This window comes from Electrona antarctica, assembly GCF_951216825.1.
Source record: "Electrona antarctica genome assembly, chromosome: 14".
Lineage (NCBI taxonomy): Eukaryota > Metazoa > Chordata > Actinopteri > Myctophiformes > Myctophidae > Electrona > Electrona antarctica.
The window spans coordinates 49,031,834-49,050,248 of record NC_136795.1 but is presented as its reverse complement, the minus strand read 5'-3'; positions in this window follow the sequence as shown (position 1 = coordinate 49,050,248).

Here is an 18,415-nt window from a genome sequence, read left to right as displayed (position 1 = left end):
AATGCTCCGTGTAGCTCTTGACTTGGTATTGGTAACGTCACAAACTACATTGCAAGACACTGCCTATTGCATGAAGTCTAGTAAGACAAAATATATTTGTAAAGTTTGCCAAGGTACTTACTCTCAAACGCGGAGTTGACTCCGGTGAGGCTCCGACAGTGTAGACAGTCGGAATAGCATTTTTCGCCAGACGCAATTCAGAGGGAGCTATGAATCACATGCTGACCGGCATGTAGTTGCGGAAACTGTCCACTGTAAAATGCCGTGCGCACAACCTAGAACTCTGCAATATTCCACCCTCCTCAAAATGAATAAATTCCAGCCAGCGAGCACGTAGCCACGGGATTTTTGGAAAAGAAAACAGGCTATGGAATGAAGAACAACCCAAAACACAGCGTGTCTCATGGTTGCAGGGGAATGAGGTGGAGGTAAATACCAAAGGTGGAGGTGGTAACCAGCTAATTAATTATTCAACAGACAACCTGCCTATAGTTGAAGATTGATTAGGCACCTGTCAATCACTCAATGTTGGCCTCGACACGTCATCACGCATTACGTTTTCGTTTTCAGGAAGTATTACAAAATATATTTTTTATATAAAATCACACACAAATGAGAATTTGCCCATTTTTTTGGCATCCATTGTTAGGTATGCCCATATGATGACCACGGATATGGTCTAAAAGTGTGAAAAACGTATTTTTCATTTCACTACACCTTTAACTTTTTAAACCGAGCCATCCAAAAATCCAATATGGCGGTGATATTTCAAGATGGCCACCACATCTAAATGTTAGCCTATATCTACATTTATCATTTTTATTTTTTGTTTGTTTTGTGTTTTTTTAAGTTTTTTTATTATATATATGTTTTATTCTTTATTTATTCTTTTTAGTTTTTATACTGAAGTGGCTAGAATTTGTCTAATTTATTATTATTATTATTTATTATTCACATTCACAGCTGCACAATGCTGTACAAGAAAGAGAAACATTTGCACCTGCCAGTACAGCTTTGTTTGCAGGAGCATTTTGTTAATTCCTGGCAGCTGGCAGCTTGGTGGAAGTGATGACCAATTCACCAACCACCTTTGTCCTTCCAGTTTCCATCCCCATTCTGCAGGACTTGGAATATCTGGCTGAGTGATAGTTGCTTGTCCCCAGACAGCTCCTGCTTGGTAGGCTGCACGTTTAACGTGTTCCTTCAGGGCAGCCCTTGTTGGTGGAATGGCATTATATGGCCTCTGCTTGCGGGCAAACATATGCAGTCGTGCATCATTGACAGATGTGGCTGCACTGGATCGATCATACAGTATGACAATACATTTCTCCAGCATTTGGAGATCATCGGCATCAATGGTTGTGGGCCAATGACACACACATTCCATGTTTGCCATCAGTGGCGTAGCTACGCAGAACCAGGCCCTGACGCAGGATGGTAAATATTCCATACAGACTGACTGTTTTGGCTTATAAACAGTGCAACGGGGCACTGTACGGTACCTGTCGCAATTGTGAACAGAGCAGCAGCAGCAGCCTGCTGTAAAAACAAGCCCAAACTGCGTGTTGGTTTATAAACAACGGGGCACTGTACAATAATTGTAGTTGTGATTTGGGCACGTACCTGACTGTCGGGACTCGAGACTGGGAAAGCCCACTGCATGCACACTCGTGGTGCGCCACAGACACTACTGACTTCCTTCAAGTTATTAGCCTACAGCCTGGGACCGACGCTACACTCTAGACAGGAGAGCTGTTGGGGGAGGCGGGGCACATGTTGCCTATGCATATTATGGTATGGTGTGGGGCTGTGTGTGCTATAGCAGCAGCCACCACCATGCAGGCTCCGCCAAACTTTGTTCAACTCAACTGTCATTGCATCTCTGTATTATAATTTAATTTTACAGACGGCGCGGGTGGGCGGCCGTGTGCCCCCCTTGCCTCTGGGCCCCCACGCAGTCGCGTTGTCTGCGTCACGGTAGTTACGCGCCTGTTTGCCATGCAGATGTCTTACCCGTGCCACGGAATGCAGACACATCACCCACTGAATGCATGGAAAAAAGGTAGACCTCTGGATTTTTCTGGACCGATTGTTGAGACAATGTCATGGATTGGAATCCATCTTGAATGGACTCCCTGACCAAAAGCAATCCACAGCTTTTCCAAGCACATTGCTTGGAAGGACTGGAAGCATGATATTGCTAGAATAACAATATCAGTGTCGTTTGCTTTGATCGTCACTGAGGTACTCCCATTTGCTGTTGCATGTCGTGTATGGACAAATATTCTTGTATCTGTCTCTTCTTGGGAGCAAGGTGCCAAATCTGAAGATTCTGTGATTTCAACATTGTTGCCGACTATCTCCTCTCCGTTTGTCACTACAATAGTGCTTTCTGCTACTACTTGACATATTTTGTTTGCCAGAAAGCTGAAGAGTTCTGTCTTGTTGTCATCATCTTGTAGGAGGTTTTGCCAGTTTGATGGAGTCTTATTAGATTCTGTTACCTTTCTTCTAATGGCCGTCCCACGTCGTGCTCTGGTTTCTGACTTCAGGCTGGACTTTTTGTAAACGTCAAAGACAATGGCCGGATTTGCCGTACAGATTTCTTACGCATCTTCTTAACAGCAAAGTTCTACGCACGCGCATAGGGCTCTAGGCTTCTGTTTGCGGCCCTCTAGGCCGCAAACAGGAATCGGACGAAATTGTCACGGATCCGTTCGGTTTAACTATTTGAAAATATTTTCGGAACGGGTCGGAATCGGTAACATGTCACAGATTCATTTAAAGAGTAAAGAGAGCCTTCTGTCAGCTGTCCAGCAGTCCAAATATTATTAAATTAAATTTCAGAATGGTAGACCTGAGGCCTACCATATACCAGGCCTCAAGCCTGAGGCCTGTACCAGGCCTGACTCCTACCATTGCGTGGCACATCTATGCACGGAACGTCTATGTTCACAGGCGTCATGCTTCACTGCGCGTGCCTAGAACTTTGCTCTTAAGAAGATGCGTAAGAATAATTCTTTGAGAAACCCGGCCAATATCCACACGCTTGTACTTTGAACAATATGCCTCTACCTTAGGAAGGATGTCTTCCGCAGCATAGTCATGAAACATTTTTGATCCACGTGGAGGGTTTGCACTGATGAAGGCTGACCCATCAACAACGACAGTGTCGGTCTGTGGCTCTACATTAGGCTTGGTGACTCCAGATTCCAGTATATACAGTATGACCAAATGTCACGCCTGTATCACCTTGTGAAAGATTCTCTCACAATATGACAATATGGCTAACCCTATAACAAAATGCTCCTGCAAACAAAGCTGTACTGGCAGGTGCAAATGTTTCCGTTCATCTCTTTCTTGTACAGCATTGTGCAGCTGTGAATGTGAATAATACATTAGACAAATTCTAGCCACTTCAGTATAAAAACTAAAAAAAAAAAAAAGAATAAATAAAGAATAAAAAAAAGATATAATTAAAAAACATAAAAAACACAAAACAAACAAAAAAATTAAAATTATAAATCTATCTATCTATATATCTATCTATAATGGTGAAATATTTCCTAAAATGTGTAAGAAATGTAGATATAGGCTAACATTTAGATGTGGCGGCCATCTTGAAATATCACCGCCATATTGGATTTTTGGATGGCTCGGTTAAAAAGTTAAAGAGTTGACCCAAAGGAATGTTCACGGCAAATGATACAAGTGAACAACCGTTCCAATGATCTGCTAATTGCACGAATTCTGTGTGTGTCTGTACGTCTGTAATCCACGTAACTCGAGAACCATTTGCCCCACCGACTTCAAATTCGACACACATGTTCCACACACCCACAGGGAGTGCAGTGCCCGGTCTCGAGTCGGTCGGACCCACGGTTGTCCAGAACCGCCACAAAAGGCCTTTTTCATTTGGCGGCCCTCTTGAAAAATGACCGCCATATTGGATTTTTCGTTGGCTCGGTTTAAAAAGTTAAAGAGATGACCCAGAGGCATGTTCAGGCCAAATTTAACGCTTGTATCACCTTGTGAAAGATTCTCTCACAATATGGCTCTTAGCCGCTGTACTATAAGTCTATTTTTACTCCGGGGGCAGACTTCCAAAGTGTCGAACTCCACTGATCTGTATTCCAAAGTGTAGGGATAGTATACCCATCGCCTGAGGAGGGCATCGTTACACCCACCAGTGTACAGCCTGCCGGAAATAAAAAGAAGAAGAAGAAGACACACACAAACACACTTTGCACACAGCTAGCTGTTAGCAAACTTAGCAGTGTCTTAGAAAACACTTTAATAATAATAATAATAGTTATAGGTTTGAAAACAGTGTGGTCGTTAAGCAGCTCAACCCTGAAACACAGCAGGTAAGATGAACCTATTGACCTTGTTTTTACTACATTTATCTTTTATATTATTGACTCATCTTTTAACATGGAACAACATGACGAGTATTTCTCTCATATCTGCTTGTTAGTTATAAATGATTCTAAACAAGCAGTAAATACTAGAAGCAGTAATAATATTGTAACCTGTTTGTTATAAACAAGCAGTAGTTAATACTAGCAGCAGTAATAATATTGTAAGTCGCTCCTCCAAAGGGAGCTAGCTCTCTTGGCTACGTGGCTTGTTGCCTGCCTGCTCTGCTGAGTTGGAGATCAGAGAGGGGGGGACAGAGAGAGAGGTGGGGGGAGAGAGACAGACAGACAGACAGACAGACAGACAGACAGACAGACAGACAGACAGACAGACAGACAGACAGAGAGAGAGAGAGAGAGAGAGTTTAGATTGATATACTATTTTATGGAGGCCAGTTTCGAATCGCAGCTGCCCATAGGTGCTCTTTGAGAGCGGTTTTGAAGGAGTCTAGGCATTCACATTTCTTAATGGCTGTTAGTAGGGCGTTCCACATTTTGGTGGTGTCTGTGGCTCAGGAGGTAGAGCAGGTCGTCCAATGATCCATGGGTCGGCGGTTCGAATCGGCTCCTCCTGTCTACATGTCGAAGTGTCCTTGGGCGAGACACTGAACCCCACATTTCTCCCGATGTGTTGGTTGGTGCCTTCACTGCCTTGAATGGCTTCCGCCGCAATCGGTGTATGAATGTGTGTGTGAATGGGTGAATGTAATGCACTATGTAAAGCGCCTTGAATAAAGGCACTATATAAATGCACCATTTACCATAGGAGGCAGGAGCTAAATTAATTTAATTGCTTGTTTGAGCCGAATCTGGGTTGCATGTGGTTTGTTGAACTCCCTCTGGTGTTGAGATTGTGGACTTCATTTACATTAAGGAAGTATTTAGACAGATACATGGGTATCTTAAGGTGTAGTGAATCTTGTGGACCAGGACCATTGCAAAATGCTGTACTCTGTTGTCAACCTAAGCCATTCCAGCGGCAGCCTATGAAAATGGGCAGGGGTGAGGTGGATTCTGGGAGTGAGGCCAAGTAAGTAGCCTGACTGATTTCACTTAATATTTTGTTTTTCTTTTTTTGTCAATCTTATTTTTTAATTATTATTTTTTCGACTTCTACTGGTGGGAGTTGACTTGTGACAATGAAGTCGACTTGCTGAGAAGTCGACTTTGGTTACTGTCCTAATGTGTTAGGACAGTAACTACAGTTACATGGGTATTACATTACCCATGTAACTTGAGAAAGCCCGGAGGGGCGAAACGTTGTTCTATTTATAGGTTGAAATAAAAAAGACGGGGAGCAGATTTATATCGTGTGCGGACATTCCACTTTTTTCTTCATTCAGTCATTTTTGGGTCCAGCACCGTATTCTGAAACGTTTTCCTGCTTTACATGTAGTTCACACTTGACCAGCGTATTGGAAGTGTCTTTTGTTTCGCTCTGGACTAGCAAACTGGACTAGCAAACAAATAATAATGCACTTGGAGTTTGGATGAATATCATAGTGCTATGATAAACGTTCGCATAAGAAACACTACAGCTGCTACAAACCTTGATAGAAGGCTACTTTATTATTATAATTTATAAATAAGCCTCTGCTGGGGGTACAGGTAGCGTACAAGCTCCTCCCCCCACCGCAACCATGCAGGTCGTACATTCTAATTAACAGCAGCGTTTGCGTGCTGATCCTAAAATGCACTTTACATCTGGTTAAATCCCAAAGTGATACAATAAGTGCTACATAAAACATAAATGCATATTCACATGCTGCGGCAGGTATAGCAGCATTCAAGTTTTCGATTAAGTTATTATATGCCGGCCGTCTATAAGTAAGCCCCTGCTGGTGGTACAGGAAGCGTACACGCTCCCTCCCCCCACCGTACAGGTTCCTCAGTCCAGCTAACGGCAGCGTTCCAGCTAACGGTGACGTTCGCGCTCTGATTATTGGAACACTGAACAGTTGACTGAATTCCAATGGAATTAAAGCCTCTGCTGGTATAGGCAGCGTACGCGCTCCCTCCCTCTAGCATATGGCCTACACCTAGCAACCAGCATCGTTCGCTCCCTGGGATAGTTACTTGGGACTGGTGCTGATTTCCGATCTAAATTAAGCCTCTGCTGGTACAGGCAGCGTACGCGCTCCCTCCCTCCAGCATATGGCCAACACCTAGCAACAAGTAGTGTCCGCGCCCTGGGTTAGTTGGGACTGGTGTGCACTGGCCGGTCCAGAGGAACCAGTGCCACCACAACCGGTGCCACCACAATGGACTTAGATAGCATTTGAAACAGACTTATAGCATGTCATGTAGACAGCACAATAATTGCATTGTATATAGTCATAGCACATCATAGTAGCCTACATATGTATAGCATAGTATAGTATATATGTATAGTTAATATGTATAGTGTCATTATATAGATATGTTCTAGTTACGTTCTTAGCTTACGCATGTTTCTTGATAAATGCATTTTATATATGTGATGTATTCCCATACTTTTGTTCCTGCCTAATGTAAGTCGCTCTGGATTAAGAGCGTCTGCTAAATGCCTAAATTGTAAATTGTAAATTGAAAGCTCACACTTTTGCACCTCGTGTGACCTTGGTCCTACCCTGTGTGCCAGGAGGAAAAGGTCTGACCGCTGTCCACAGCAGATCCGAGAGGGCTCAGCTATCTGCGGAGTTGGCCCACATGAGGTCCATGCTCATGGCTTGCCAACCACTTCGGAGAACACCTCCCCTCCGATGCCACATCTGACTCGAGGATGATGTGCTCTCCCCGACAGCTTAAGCTATGCACTTCCATGACTATGAGGAAGATACAGGAGGCGGTGCCTCCCAGGCATCATAGCCAGCCTCCCACTTCTCAGCTCAGGATTCACTGGCCGAGATGGCTCCATGCGCACCTTCATGCGCATAGCCGTGGAACGCTAATGGTTAGTCATACTACAGCAGGCAGTCGGCTCCTCCAAGCGCCTTCTTCAGACGCGGGCCGGTCCCCACCGTCTTTGCTGTCCTGATGTAGCTACAGGCCTGCTGGACGAGAGCCCTAGTATCGGACCAGGAGTGATGTGTCCTCCTGCCCAAGAGCAGAGGGGGGCCTCTTTGCCTAAGAGTTACTGACTCACTGACCTCTGGTTCTCCCTGACGGATACAACCAGCCCTCCGGGCCGGGATATAACGGTCCGATGGCTTCTTAGAACCTGATCGCCACAAATGGCTGTCAGCCTGCAGGCCTTCGTGCCTCATAGCCAGTATGAACGGAACGACCTGCATCGTTCCTGACACACATGGCCCTAAGTAGGCCACTGCCCACAGGGCACTCTCCTTTTAAATGCGCACTGGCCAGAGGCACTGCATATGCCTTGCCACTGCCCCTCTCATACGACCAGCGCTTCAGAGAGTTCTTCAGGAGGGTCACACCATACTGCTGGTTTCCCTCCTCCAGCGAATAAGTACTTGGTTTCCTCTGCTGAACAGACATGGCGTCTCCCCACACAGAGAGGCCTCCTCTCAACTGGGAGGCAGTCAGATATGGCATCCAATCCCTCAACGCCTCCAAATGTGTGTTTGGCCGCTGCTGAGCAGCTGTGTGGACCCAGTCAGGCGTGCCACCCTGAGTTCAAGGGTGCCATGACACCCATCAGGCGTGTGATGATGATAACCGTTGGAATCTATTTCCAACTGACGTAAGGGTCAGAGCAAAGACTTAGTGCGTTGCTCTGCATACTTTTTTGGAGCTTCCGCAGTCCCTCCTAGACGAGGGCTGATCTCCTATTCTAAAAGTGTAAGTAGTGTCGATATGCTAGAATCAATATCGCAGAGCCACAGTCTGGTGTCCCTCCTCCTGATGGGGGGCCCCCTACGAGCCCTGAGAACTCCGGCACGGGATCTTCCCTGGTGCGGGATGGAAGTGTCATGGAAGACGGTTTTTTTCCTGGCCATTACCTCAGTGAAGCGTGTCAGTGTGCTGCACGCCCTGTTTGTCAGTGACTTGCGTCTGAGGCAAAGCTCAGGCGGCCTGATTGTCTCTGTAGCCGAACACGGTGTTCCTCCTGAAGGTGTCACATTCACACCTCAACCAGCCTATACGGCTAACACAGTTTTACCCTCCACCAGGAGAGTGGATTGACAAGCGGGAACTGTTGCCCTGAGAGCCGCTTGTTAGGTCTGTCGCATTCATTCGGCGGCCAGAATGGCTGTTCCGTTGTGACGATGGCCCTTTCAAAGGCTGCGCTCTCTCCAGACAGCGCCCACCCCACACTGTTGTGGATGCCATCAACCACGTTTATTGGGCGAGTAATCATCTAAAGCATGATTTAGTACGAGTCCTCCTGCTGTGAGAACTTAGGGCACCGAGGGACAGTGCAGGTTGCCTTTGCTGTGAAATACCATACCAATCAGGGGGGCGTCTATTCCTTTTTGGTCTAACATCAGGACCTGGAATGGCTTCACCAGGTTTGTGTTTGGTGAGGTATAGTTGGACTACTAGGTGTAATAGTTTGAGACTGTGGGGTGGCTTCTTCTGTGAAGAGCTGGGTTGAGTCTGTTACACTAGTAGCAGGTATACTCTCAGTGGACAGAGCTTCTTCACCATTCTGTGCATCAGCCCTTTTAGGTGGTCACTGTGTGGTTGTGGCTCAGTTTCCGGGTCGAATTACCTTTTTTTTTTTTTATCAATAATATATTAATAAAAGGCACAGCTGAACATTGTGTGTGTGTGTGTGTGTGTGTGTGTGTGTGTGTGTGTGTGTGTGTGTGTGTGTGTGTGTGTGTGTGTGTGTGTGTGTGTGTGTGTGTGTGTGTGGTGCTGCCGCTGCCATATACCTGCCAGGTCTGGGCTGCACTTCATGACATTAGTTATGACCCCGGTTGACTTGGTGCTGCTGCCGAGCAGCCCAGGTTAGGAAGGACTTTGTGCAGACGACACAGTTGAATCTTTTTGGGTAAACCACAAGTCCGACGGGCGGCCAAGCTGTGCCATGTTTAGCCGTCACGTGCTTTATAAGCCTCCCCTGGTTGAGAAAGCTTTTGTGGCACAGGTGGCACATTACCCGAGGCGTTGCGTGGCGTTCTGCCGTGCGCTGATGTGCACGCCTCGCTGGTTGGCTGAAAAACACCCACAGTGTTGACGTCATATCCGGTTTGCGGAAGTTGAATAGCTACGGCAGTGGTTCTCAACATTGCTTCAATTCAAGCACACAGCCTGGAGATTTCGGGTTCCAACACTGATATGATATATGATATGATATAGTACTTTATTGTCAGTTCACACTGAAATTTGTCTTGCGACACAGCAGCCAAGTATGCAGAACACATATACGTACACACATTTGACATAACACAAAGAACAAGACAATTTACATACATAAAGACAAGAGCAATATCCACCGCTTAGATTATCCTGTGGCTACTACGACTCTTGATTAAGCCTCAAGGTCGACTGGTGGACAAAGGACCTCTTTAGTCTGACCTTATTGTATGCTGGTACACCATATCTCCTTCCTGAAGGTAGCAACCTATATTCTCCATACAACACATGCTTAGTATTAGAGGTGATATTCCTTGCTAACCTTAGGATGCTGTTATCATACGTGGATGTATAAAGTTTCTGAAGTTGTTGTCCAACAATCTTTGAACAAATGTTCAGTTGTTGCAGCATTTGTGACTTTAGGGCTGCAGACAAACATCCATACCAGGTGGTACTACAGTACTGAAGAACACTCATAATAACAGAAGTGAAAAACAAAAGAAGAATCCGTCTACTAGCACCGAAGGATCTTAGACGGCGAAGGAAGTCGATTCTTTGCTTTGTTTTCTTACACACCGAATCAATCTGATCGTTCCATGACAATAGATGGTCTATTACTACTCCTAGGTATTTGTACGAACATACCTGGTTGATCGGTTCACCATGAATAGTAATGGGGGATCTGTGTATCTCTGGTGGTGTACCAAAAACAATCTCTTCTGTCTTTTTTGTGTTAATGATGAGAGCGTTGTTATCACTCCATTCAACCACCTTATTTACTCTGTGTTGGTGCAGTCCAGGATCACTGGAACTATCTAGGAGAGAAATCCAAACTGTATCATCTGAGTATTTTAGAATGTATTGGTCTGGTGTGTCAGTGCGACATTCGGACAGGCATTCCTCAATACGACAGCTGTCAGTATAAAGGGTGAAAAGTACAGCTGAGCTCACACACCCCTGGGGAGCACCAACATTGGTAGTTAATGCTGATGAGAGGGTTGTGTTCACTTTCACCCTCTGTACTCTGTTAGTAAGAAAAGAAGCATACCAGTGAATTAAGTATGGATTCAGTTCCAACTGTACCATTTTTGACACTAGTATATCAGACTGTATTGTATTGAAAGCTGAAGAAAAGTCTAAGAATAGTACTCTCGCATGATTCTTATTTGACTTATCGAGGTGTTTTGTAATTAAGTGGACCAGTGTCACAACCGCATCCTCTGTACCGCAACCCTTTTTATAGGCAAACTGACTGGGGTCGAATATTTCTTTGGTTATACTAACAAGATGTTGTAACAGTATTCTTTCAAGTGATTTCATAATCACTGAAGTGAGAGCTATGGGTCTATAATCCTTATGTTCTTTTGGACATTGGATTTTGGGTAGTGGTTTCATGTGTGAGGTTTTCCAAGACAGGGGAATTGTGTGTGTGTCTACAGAGGTTTGGAATATTGGTTGCCACACTGGAGCCAACTCAGATGCAAAGTTTTTGAGGAGAAAAGCGCTACATTCATCTGGCCCATTAGCTTTCCTTGTGTTAGTACACTGAAACACTTTCCTTACATCCTCTACAGTGATGGTAATTCTGTCTGAGGGGGCAGGTGTTACAGCCTTCAGTATTTCAGTGCACTTTGAGGAATTGTCCAATGATTCAAATCTGGCGAAAAAGGTATTTAGGTCATTAGAAAAACCAAGTTCATTTTCAGTCACAATTGGTTTCGTTGGGGTTGACATCCCTGTCATAGATTTCATAGTATCCCATGCCTTTTTGTGATCATTGGCATTAAACACATCCTCCAGACGCTGTCTATGTGCCAATTTTGCCTGCCTCATTTTCGTTTTTAACTTTTTTTTCTGCCAATTTAAGTGCACCGAAATCTTTGTTTATGAAGGCTGTTTTCCTTTCATTTATTACATTTTTTATATCTTTCGTCACATATGATTTGTTGTTCGGATATATTTTTATCTCCTTTGTAGGAACAACCAGCTGTACACAAAAATTAATATAATCATTTGTAACTGTGGTAATTTCGTCCAATGAACCATCTCTGAACGTGTCCCAATCAGTCCAGTCCAGGCATGCTTGTAGTTGTTCCTTGTTTTCATTTGTCCATGTCCTAACTACCTTCTTCTCTGGCTTCCCTCTTTTTAATTTGGACTTATAGACTGGAGTCATGCACACAACATTGTGGTCAGAGGTCTCTATCGGTGGCCCAATCTTGGCTACATATGCATTTGGAATGTTTACATAGCACTTGTCCAAAATATTATTTTTTCTTGTCGCATCCTTGACGTATTGTTCAAATCCCGGCAGCACAGTGTCCAGATAACACTGGTTTAAGTCTCCAAGAACGACTGCTGGTGCGTCCGGGTACTGCAGTTGGAGCCCTTTTGGGGGCACATACACAACAAACAGCAGAACGCATCCAAATTCGCGGGGTAGGTAGAAAGGTCTTAACGTCATGCCCAGGATCTCTACATTGGGATCGTCACATATCCTCACTTTTATTGAGTAGGATCGACACCAGAGATCATTAATGTACACGCATACAACGCCATATCCGCCTCCTCCACCTCTGTCTAGGCGCACCAGAGTGAATCCGGGGACTTCATACAGTGAGTCTGGTTTTGATGGCTTTAACCAGCTTTCAGTGAAACAAAACAGCGATGCCTCACGGAAATCATTACAGTACCTTGCGTATGTCCGTATCGTGCCGATTTTGTGGTGTAAGGAACGTACGTTGGCCAGAACGATAGAGGGGAGCGGGGGGCGCTTGAATCTCCTCCGCAGTCGATTCCGTATACCGCCCTTTCTTCCTCGTTTCCTTTTTCTTCTGTGTCGGATCAACTCCTCGGGGATGTTGTTCAACACTGACAAACAGACGTGGTTGTTGTTGTTCGCTGTGCGAGGCTCCGGCCGCAGTGACAGCAGCACATCTCGGCTGTACACACAGGCGAGTCTGGGCGCCTCCCCACGCCAATTGTTTGTGTTGTCGAATTGTTGAGTCTGAAGTTCGACTGACAGGCATCTTCCACAGGAGTGTATAATCCACAGAATCAGCAGAGTGATTTCTACGGCCCTTATCTTCCACATCCTTACACACATAACGACTGACATTACGTAGGCACACGGACAAACATTAAACATTAAGGCATACAAGGCACGCTGGGTCGCAGTGCAGCCGCTGAGCAGCGCACCGGAAACTGTGATACACAGGAGCTCTCCGCTCCACTGTACTAGGGCAGAGCTTCCAGCATGGTGCCCTTACTTCTCTCTCAATGTCTGACATGGCAATGACATCCTCCAGTCACCATGCAGCTGCCAGTGTAACACACTCTGCCCTCTCTACTCACCATGTACTTCCACCTCCATTTACTGTCCATGCCCCAGCCTATACTGCATCCATGCCTGGCCCTGTACAGCCCAGTTCCATCAGTAGTAGCCAACCACCAATGCTACAAGCCACATCATACCAGCAGCCACAATCTGCTTATTCACAGGTTCAAACCCCCAACTCCATGGATCTGTTCATAGCCTCTGCATATGGGATACCCAGGCCATCACTTCCTGCGTTCAAGAGTGGCAGAGAGACTGAATTTACCCTCCTGAAAATGGCCCTAGAAAACCTCCTTGATATCCATCCCCATCTTACTGATAAATATCAGATCCTATTAGACCATCTTCAGCACCCAGGTGCTAACAAATTGGCCAGATCCAGCATGCATGATGCAAAACCATATTCCTCTGCCCTCCGAGCACTTAAAGAGAGATACGGCCAGCCAAGGCTGCTTGTTCAGAGTGAAATTGGAGCAATATTGAATTCCCCCATCATTCACATTGGTAGAGGCCTTGGATGATTTTCACTTTACATACATGCCCTGGTAGGCATGTTGCTGTCCCTAGAGGGCCCCACTGGCTCAGAGTTCAAATGTGGCTCTCATGTTGACAACCATTTGGCGTAAGGTGCCACTCTTAACGGGAGCATCCCCACATCATGGGCTTCCCCGAGAGAAGTACCCCTGGAATATATCTGTGCCGCTGCCTCATGGGCATCATGGCGAGTTGTTCCACTGGGTGAGTGTTGCCACTCCCCATCCGTTGGGGTTGGTTCTCTTACCAGAGTCCTCCGATTCTACTCCTTATGGTTTGTAATCAGGATTCCTTGTGACTTTGCTGGTATAGGTCATTCAGTGCTGGAAGCACCGCCTCTGGCGGTCAGCAGGGATGAAATAGAACGAAAGTTACGTATGTAACTACGGTTCTATGAATCCCGAATGACCGCCAGAGCACTCTTGTCACTCAGAATCCTCGTGGTCTCGCGAGGAAATTCTGTAGAGACTGAACCCCTGTAGACCGCCGGAAGATATAGACTACTCCGGGTCATCACGGGGTCAAAGTTGACATTGTTGGTATAAAGTCCTCGACGGCGGATGCACGAAGGGACGTATTCAGTGCTGGAAGCACCGCCTCTGGTGGTCAATCAAGATTCATAGAACCATAGCTACATACGTAACTTTTGATTTCTACCCTAATGCATGAATCACATAATCTCCACATTCACATGTTGGAGAGTTGGGCTAACACCACTAGTAGTCTGGCAGCCAACAGGCTTCTTTTGTTTAAAGTGGGAAATTTGGTATATAGTTTTTTTTATTTTTATTTTTTGCTTTAAATATTGTTTATATGCACACATTCATGAGTCCACTTGCTGACCAGCTGTCGGTATTGAACAATTGTTTTTTTTATAGGGGGATATATGTGACCATACCATTAACAACCTATATAAGGCAAGGATTCTGAATCCATTCCATCCACAAAAACACTCCTTGGGCTAAAAACGGCAATAGCCACTTGTCCAAATGTGCCCAAAATGTTTTTAGCCCAACAAGTGTTTTTTTGTGTAATACTTGGAATGGATTCAGAATCATGACAACCCCCTAGTTTGACACATCACATGCTACTTAAAGCATAATGACATTTTGCCGTATATAGGTAATGGTATGGTCACACATAAATCCAATAAATTGCTCAATACCGACAGCAAGTGGATGCATTAATTTATGTCAGTATACAGGTATAGGCAATATTTTTTAGGCCATTAAAAAAAAACGATATAACAAATTTCCCACTACACACCCCCGGCTGCCGGACTGTAGGTATGCAGTTATTAAAGTCCTTCCTTATTCACTTGATTTCAGACCGGAGTCCAGACTGCAGGTGAAGACGAACTCTCCAGACTCATTAAATAACTACAATACCCATGATGCAGCACTCCCAGGTGAAGATGAACTCTCCAGAATCAGCGAGGGACGTTTCTATTAAACAGGAAGCTGAAGACGTTTCGATTAAACAGGAAGCTGAAGACGTTTCGATTAACCAGGAAGCTTTAGACCAGCCACACCTCAGTAAGTTTCATGTTCTCTTCCTTTCTTTAATATTCTGTTCTGTAGGGTTAGGGTTTTTAGGTTCGGTTAGGGTGCATTTTAAGAACCCACACATTTTCCGCGTGCACACAAATGGCACAAAGCGTGCATGCTGTGTGGCCCCGCCCCCACACAATCATTCTACAGCTGTGTCCCCCGGCCTAATCTAGTTGAATACCCCTGGCTTAGAATCTGCACTTTCTTACTCGTTACATAACTGAAACATTACCATTATGTGCAACACAATTTCTATCAGGTGTGGAGAAATACTTGCTCGGCCGACTGGCAGCGTGAACAAGACATTTGGCGCTGATCGCTACAGTAGTTTGTGAGATTTTCCCCAGACACACAGGCAGACAGATTCACAGACTTAGACACATTTCCAGACATACAGAGCTACGCAGTGAAAATCTTTTACATAGATTGTTAAAGCTACATCGGTCCACATTTCAAGCTTTCATTGTCAAGTGTCAAGTGCTTGTGTTTCATAACGTCATGCACTGAGTGGCATGATAATTTACTTTCAAATCAGAGCTCAGGTGTGAAGTATATTTAAATTTGTTACAGAATTTCATGATTCAAATGAAATATTTGCTGTAACATCATTATTCATTTTGGTGTTAAAGTAACTCAATATATTACTTCACATTAGAAGTAGGTCGGGAGTGACACAGGAGGCTATCCCCGTTACAATGCGCTAGACACCTGGGAGATGGATTGCTGAGGTGGAGCGCCACACCTACCATCAGCTCCCAGTACTTCCCGCACGACTTGCTGCGCCACTCATACACTGAGTTGGCGGTGCCCGGGATCGAACCCATGATCTTGTGGTCCAAAGGCGAGAGCTCTGCCGACAAAGCTACCCGGACACAAAAGCCTAACTTTTTTTTGTATTTTGCTAAAATCTTTCAGAACAGTAATAACCTGTAGTTAGTAACGGTTTAGTCAATCTTATCTTGGTAGGTAATGGCTCATTTTGTACATGGAACATGGAAGAAGAATGTATTTAAATTTTAAGAATCCAGTGTTTTTTTTAACCATCATGTTATGTTTCTGCTCCTAGACATCCTAGACATGGATGTGTGTAAAGAGGAGGTTTCTCCTGAACAGGAGAGGAGCCCCAGTCTGCTCCAGGAGGAACCAGAGCCTCCACATATTCAAGATGAACAGGAGGAGCTTAAAGAGGAACAGGAGGAGCTTAAAGATGAACAGGAGGAGCCTGTTAGGTCAACGTTGACATTACTAGCAGTGAAAGGTGACGATGAAAATTATGATGAAGTCGCAGCTTCCCACTGCTCTGAGGTTGAAGTTGAACTTGAATCTGACACTGAAGTCACTGAAGACAGTGATGATTGGGAGGAGACCAGTTAGTAGAGGACCTAGCTAAGATATGTATGCACTTCATTTAGGAGAGAATATCTCAACTGTTCTTGACTAATATGACCCCTGCGAACAACGTGAGAACTGTGAACAATTCTCTATCCGGGTCGAAATACCCGAACATGACCACACCCTTTTTAAAATGACCACAACCTGTTTGCTACGTCAAACATAGCTATATTTTCTAAACCGTTTGTGTGACAGATTTCCTGAGGTGCTCAAAATGTTCAGAATACTCATGACTAGAGATACATATAAATGTGTAACATTTCTAATTTGACATTATGAGAAATCAACCATAATAGCTAAAAACTGTCCATTTATTACATATAACTACCTACATACAGCAACTGCCATATAGTTATGAATTTAAACATTGCAGACTTAGAATAAATGTATTCATTTATGTCATGTACTATACATGAACTGATAATTTGGAATTTGAAACATATGGGATTTTATTAAATAAAGAAACCGAGCATTTGATCAAATTAGATTAGATTTCCATTTTCCTGAGATGCTCAAAATGTTCAGAATACCCATAGAAATGTGTAAAATGTAAAATCCTTCAAATAGTAGCAGATGTCAGAGATGTCCCCAATACTCAGGGATCTGACCAATTCTCTGCGCTCTGGAGACTGGAATCTGTACCTCAGTGCTATAGAGAGGGCAACTTCATTGTTCTTCTTTTTTGGGAGAACAAACTACAGTCGATGGACACCATTATTCCTGCAGGACTGCTATCAACTTAAGGAGAAGTTCCCACTCCTCTACGACTCCTATATGAAGGGTGGGTTTGTGATAAACACCACCAAGAAAGGGAGTGGAGTGCCCTTTGACCAGGCACTAGAGCAGTGCTACAACCGGCCTGCCAAAGTGAGTGGGGGCATAATTGGGGTCACCAGGAAGAAGGAAGCAGTAGCTCTGTGGGGAATTATCAAACATAAAAAAGACCAGTATGTTGACCTCCTGAAGAGGAAGGATGATGTTGAGGGAGAACTCTCACTTCACCATGACTTCAACCCGAGTACTGCAACGAAGATCGTTACAATGGTGAAGGATATCGAACAGTATCTCCTCAAGGTATGCAGTCCTCTACAAGACCAGGTAGCACTGAAGAATGTTCTCACTGGAGAAATAGTAACCAACGCAGAAAAGTTGTTGTGCTGTTTTAAGGAGGGCAGTGCTGCTTATTCTAAATTTATCGATGATCGACTGATAAATAGATCGACAATGATATACTCAGCAATAAGCAAAATCAAGCTTACATCTCCTAAGACTTCCAAATCAGACATCAAAGATGAGACAATCAAAGCTGTCAGGTTTATTGAGTATGGCTGTCACCGGGGGTTCACTGTTGAGGAGCTACTCCAGCATGAGATCACCAACTCACCATTTTTCTTGGTTGACAAAGATGGATACTTGCAAAAGAGTGCCAAATCACAACTTGGGACTGAGTTGCTGAAGTTGTGCCCACTAATTGATCCTAAAGGGCCGGAAACCTCCCCACAAACCCATGCAATGATCATAGACTTCATGGCCTTAGTGAGAAAGGTCCCCTTAAGGAAGCTCAATCCACCTGTCAAGACCTTCCATGACTTTGCTCTTGCCTTGACGTCTATGGTCACCAAAGCTGGCTCCAACTGTGATGAGATCCACATTGTGTTTGACAATTACAGAGAGGATAGCATCAAGAATGGAGAGAGGGAGAGAAGAGCAAAGTCAAAAGACATGATTGTCCTTGATGTGATAGCACCACAACAAAATGTGCCGGTGGTATTGGAGAGGTTTTGGTCGTCTTCGATCAGTAAAACCGCATTCCAGTCATTCTATGTTGAGTGGCTGACCACCAATTATCGAGACACAAAACCTCTGTACCTTGGTATCTCACCACAGGCATGGATTGTGTCGGAGGGGTGTGCTTCTCCCTTCCCTCGGCTCAACTG